At 40.4% G+C, this 5,916-nt stretch overlaps 1 non-coding gene across 1 annotated transcript; it reads right to left on the bottom strand.

Annotated features, from left to right (window-relative positions):
- Window positions 1–5,231: 5,231 nt before the first annotated feature.
- On the bottom strand, window positions 5,232–5,338 carry LOC120262625. Its single transcript, XR_005536888.1, has one exon. It is a non-coding gene; the product is annotated as a small nucleolar RNA R71 (small nucleolar RNA).
- Window positions 5,339–5,916: the final 578 nt, after the last annotated feature.

Below are 5,916 nucleotides of genomic sequence, written 5' to 3'. Positions count from 1 at the left end.
TTTTGACACGCCCGTGTGGATGCATCGAGGCTATCCCAAAAACAGACAGGGGCGTGTGTCTGCCCTTGTGAGCTCTCCTGTGGAGTCACACGGGTGTTGGTAATTTCCACACGCCTGTGTGGATGTGCAGATAGTCAAGAGGCGTGACTTTTCTTCATAACCCACATACGTCCCTTCCTTCTTTAACTCCAAAACACTCAAACGATGCCTTTCTTCACTTCCCTGACTCCCTACCATCTATTTCTAGTGTTCTAGGGTTGTTTTCCAGCCGCGTTCTTAGATTTTCATCTTCAGTTCATTGGTAAGCTTCTCTTTCTCTTTTCTCCACCCAATTTTAATCTATTTTGCAGCACATGTAGCACCAGCAGATGCACCAACAGTTGACACCGACGTTTGATGGATCTTTTACTTTCCTTATTTTTAGTATTTTATTTTCTGCATTTTAATTTGGACTTGTATCACTCAGAAAGGATCTTCCTTCTGAGTTTATCTTTTATTTTTATCTTGAGTTGTATTTCATGGCCTTATCTTTGTATACTCCAGTTGTTTTTGCTTTGGTTGAGCTTCACTGAACCACCTTGTGTATGTGTGCAGATGGTCTTGTCAGTATGGAATTGAGGTTGAGTCATAGACACGGTCGATGTGTTTTGCACTTGGCTATGTGTGCTTCATAATCCATGGGAATTCAACTCCCAAGGATTTAGCTCCATCAAACGCACCACTAGGAGTTAGGAGAGTATTGTTTGAATTGCCAATCCCACATAAATGTTTGATTGCTATACCTATTTATCGTGCTTGCATGTGTACATTGAGGGTAATGTACATCTTAAGTGTGGGGGGAGTTCATTTTACACATGTCCTTTACATAAATTTTGATTTACATTCATGCTCACGTAGCCAATGGTGGTTCACCTTAGTTACAATGATTGCATTCTTGAGTTTAGGAGAATTTTCAACATTGAATGTTTTCATGCTCTAGTTTCTACTTTAATTGCTAGGAATTTTTTCCCGATTGAAACTTGTTGCACTGCTTGCTCATTAAACTCTCTTGGAAACTCAAGTTCGATGTTTAAGGGACTAATTAGTGTTATTTTTATGTATTATTTTTACAAAAAAAATGAAAAAAAAAAGAAAAAATATTATACATGTTTGGTTGTGCATTGTGTGGTGGAAAGAGCTACCATCAATAAAGTATGAAGCTACTCTCATAAGTCGGATACTAGTTATGCTCTAATAATAGAAAAAGCTATCTCATGGGATGAGTGAAAGCTACTACCCCAGTAGAAAGAGCTACCACCTTGAAAGTGTGAAAGCCACCTTAGCGGCAGCTTTGGAGAGGGCTACCTTAGAGGATGTGTGAAGCTACTACCATCTCTTTACTTTGTTTTGTATGTAAATAAGTCCCTTATACTTAGAACTTTAAGGAGTATCCATTGGGTTGATTTGAGTGAGTTCACACACTTACACGATTTCGGGTTTGTTGTCCTTTTTTATTCGAGTTTTTCACTAGAGCAATGATTTTTCGTATTTAGTGTTGAAATTTCCCCTACTTGTAGAATGCTTCCTTTGCATGCTTTCTTGAACCTAAGGCCAAGCACTTTCAATATTTCCTTCTTTTATGCTTCAATGTTTTATTTTTGCTTGAGGATAAGCAAAAGCTTAAGTGTGGGGGAGTTTGGTAAGTGCTTGTGTACTAAGAATACGAAGTATTCTTTTCTTTTGATGATCATTACTTTTATCATATTTTATCGCTAATACGTGTTTTTGTGTTCTTTTGCGCATATAGGGTTGTGGAGCCAAATAGAGAATAAAGGAGCCAAAGCTGATTGCGAATGCATTATGTTGATGGAATCTTGAAGTGAACACACGAGATGACGCAAGTTGTGCTTGAAGACATATGAGTGTGTGCCAACCTCCATTGTGATTAATAGATTATGTAAATTGGAGGGGCACAAAAGCAGTCACACTCATATGTTCTGACTTGTGCAAAGTAAGTAAGATTCCCGTCAAATGTGCTTTTACTTGAAGAAGCCATGAGATCTACGGCATAGACGTGTGCCCATTTATGTTGCCTCGATGAAAAGTGTGGATTCGGGAGTATTTTGGCAGAGTACTGTAGCAGGTTAATGTTTATATTCTATAGAAAATCAAATTTCCAGAAATCCACATGAGGGTGTGGAAATTCCAGACGCCCGTGTGGATTCCCAATTTCAGCCTATATAAAGCAGCGATCAGCCCCGATTTCAAGATCCATCTTTCATCCTTTCTTCAAACTTTTCTCCAACTTTTTGGAGGCCGGTGACTAGGGTTTAAAGAGGCTTTGGCAAGTCTTGTGGAGTGGTTCTACAACTTTGACACAGTGTTTTTCTTGGAAGATAGTTGTTGGGGGAGCTTTTGTCGACACCGATATGGCGAGGTGTGCCCTAGGCTTGATGAGGGGACCTTTGGAGAGGACGTGGCTACTCCACAAGACCATTGACATGAAAATCAAAGGGGTTTTAATTGATGTTTTAATTGAGTTTCAATCTTAAATGCTTGTTGAATGATTGTTGAATGATTTCTCCCTTAGAGTGACACTAGGGTTGAGAGTTCGTCTTGGTAACCTTTGAGGATGGGTGACACGCCATGAGGGTTAGACAAAGCTAGATTGGAGAGGGTTGAGATGGTGACTCGAGAGGAAGCGGAGCGTCCCTTTCCCCTCAAGTGTGATTTATCCAACCTACAATTCCTAGAGTTCTTTGATGTTGCAATAGAGTGAAGAACTAAAGGATGAACTCCACTAAGGTTTAGTTGCGAGAGCAACAGAGTAAAGCGTTGAAGTGACTTTTGTATCTGGGGCTTAATTGTGACTAGGGGTCTTTCTCCTAGACCAAAGGGTTAGATCTACACATAAGAATAGGGTTTATCACTTGGAATCCCTAGAACTCCATGCAACTTTGCATAGTGTGAGATGTTGAGACTGAGTGATTTCTCTGCCGGGACATGGTGTAGAGTTAGTCACGGTTGACCTTAGGTTTGGGGCCATGTATCTTAGGATGTCCATGACTCATTGAGCATTAGTTAGGAAGCATAATAGTTGGTTTTGCACTTGAAGCGATAATCCTAGGTGATAAGTGTCTAAATGTAGGTGTTTTCATATATATATCGCATTAACTTTGCATGTATTTTATGAGGTTTGATGCCCGTTTTGAGCTTAATCATCTACTATTTACTTTGTAGGGCATAAGAAAGCCATGGAGAACAAGAAGATATCATTTAGGCAAAAAAAGAAGAAAACAACAATTTTATTCCATCCCCATACCACCCTGTATAGGGGCAGTATGCACTGTAACAACGGGATGAAATAGAAGTTGTCTGCCTAGATTTTCATACCATCCCATACCACCCAGTATGGAGGCTATATGAAGGCCGTATAAACCCCATATGCACCCCGTATGGAGCGTGAATCTAGATTATTTGAGTGTTTTACGACCCGTATACGACCCATATGCCATGAGGGGTATAAAGTTGACTTTTAAGGCAAAAGAAGGGTCTTTTTCTGGACATGTTTTGAGAGAACACATGAGAGAGTTTGGGTGACCTTGGGAAGGAGAAGAAGGGTAAGGAAGCTAGGAGATCATTCAAGGCCAAGGTCCAAGGCTCTCAAGGCAAGAAGGCAACATCATTCAAGGGGAGATCAACCACGATTTGAAGGAAGAAGACCCACGGCTAGAGGAAGCATCATTCATCATACCTTTGGTGGGGGAAGCATCTTTCGGCATATTCTCTACCTCCTCCTCCACCATTTCATCTTGGGAGTGTCATCTATGCTTTTGCTTTGTGTTTTTCTTGATTTTGTTATTAGTTGTGGGATGATGACACACTAGACCCCAAGGCCACCTGGTGTTGGTGAACCTTGGGGGGAGGGGACTTTATCATGTATTTTGGATGATTACTTGTTAATTCCATGCTTGGGTTATCTTGGGATTTAATCTATTGTTTTTCATGCTAGGTGCTACACTAAGGAGAAATCCGTAGCTCTTTTATAAGTGATGCATGTAGATGTCACCTGCTCACATGTATTAGATCATGAATGGATTAGAAGGGGATACTTGTATCATCACGCTGAGAAATTGGGTGTTGGCAGCCCTCCATGTTAGGTTTAAGCCGAAGAAGAGTAGGTTTACTCCTATTTGAGATTTTCTTATACTAATGCAATCGTAGGAATGTGGATTTGGAAGAAATTCCTATCAATGTTCATATTGGATTAGGGTTCAATCGTTGAGAAATTAGGGATGTTCTAATCTAGAAATCTCTTGGTCCAATTTACCCTTGCATCATTTGATCATCATCCATGTTTCATGATAACCCCCCAAAGGGGATCCACATCCATAGGCCTTTGCATTACATTGATTCTCTTGCTTGCTCATTGCTTGTTATCTCTAATTTGTTGGAAATCTTGTTTTAGTTTTAATTGCATCTAGTAGAGTTAATTCCATCACTTAAGATCTTAGGTTATATAATAGTTCGAGAAGGAGTAATAGGAGATCCTTAGCCCCGTGGAATACGATACTCGTGTCTTCACACGAGGTATTACTTGGCGATCCTATACACTTGCGGGGAAGCAATCAAGTTTTTGCCGCCCTTGCCGGGGACCTTTAAGGAATTATAGGAAACTTTTAAAATTATTACTCTAGCAATTTCATTATTTACTCATTTTTTTTATCGTTATTTTTCTTTTCCTTTGATCCTAACTTATTACCATTTTTTCCTTGTTTTCCAAAGTACTGTGCATGACACATTCAAATCCATCAACCTTGATTACATCGGGTACACATAACATGGAAATTGAGGATAGAATGTCATCAATCATGGCCAAAGAGCGACGCACTTTATCCGATTATGAAAGACCTCAATTCATGGGTGATGAGTTTAGTGTTCAAGCACTATATACGACATCCAATAATTTTGAAAGTAAAGCAAGTACAATCGGCATGGTCGTGAACTCAGTTCAATTCAATGGTCTTGCAAATGAAGATACACATGACCACCTTTCCGGGTTCCTCCAAATTTGCTCTACATTCAACATTAATGGGGTGTCAGACGATGCTATCCGTTTGAGGCTATTTCCATTCAGTTTGAGAGATGGGGCATATCATTGGCTTACATCATTATCTCCAGGGTCTATAAAAACATGGAAGGATATGGTTGAGAAGTTCCTTAGGAGGTATTTTCCACCAAGCAAAGCGGCCAAATTAAGACAAAAAATTTCAGCCTTTAAACAAGGGGAGTCTGAAACATTGTTTCAAGCCTATAAGAGATTCAAGGATCTCCTTAGAAGGTGCCCCCATCATGGTTTTGCTTCATGGATGCGAGTACAAATCATCTACAATGGGCTAAACTATGCTACTCGCCAACTCATTGATGCCACGGGGGGTGGTTCCCTTAGAAACAAGTACCCCGATAAGGCTGAGCAATTACTTGAGTCTATGGCAAGCAATGAATCACATTGGGCATCAAGGGGATCTTCACAATAGACTACTGGAGTTTATGAAGTGAGCAGCAATAATGCCTTGGCCGCAAAGGTTGATGTGTTAACTCGAAAGCTTGATCTTCTTATGGGCAGTGGTTCGAGGTCATAACTAGTGGTAAGTTACAGCACTTGTTGTGGTGGGCATGGTGCAGCCCAATGTCCTATTGCTAGCTCCTCTGTTGCTTCCATTAAGAATGTCGACTACATTGGGGGGTAACAAAATCAAGGGAACCCGTATAGCTCAACTTACAATCCGGGATGGAAGAACCATCCAAATTTTGCATGGACCAAGGCCAACAACAAAGCGGTGCACCACTCCAAGGATCTCAATTTCAATAACTGACTTCTGAGAATAAATTTACCACTGAAGAGGTTCTTGCCAAGTTCATGCTCAGTACGGATGC

This window comes from Dioscorea cayenensis, chromosome 5 (assembly GCF_009730915.1).
Source record: "Dioscorea cayenensis subsp. rotundata cultivar TDr96_F1 chromosome 5, TDr96_F1_v2_PseudoChromosome.rev07_lg8_w22 25.fasta, whole genome shotgun sequence".
NCBI classification, from domain to species: Eukaryota; Viridiplantae; Streptophyta; class Magnoliopsida; order Dioscoreales; family Dioscoreaceae; genus Dioscorea; species Dioscorea cayenensis.
This window is presented reverse-complemented; position numbering and strand designations above follow the sequence as displayed.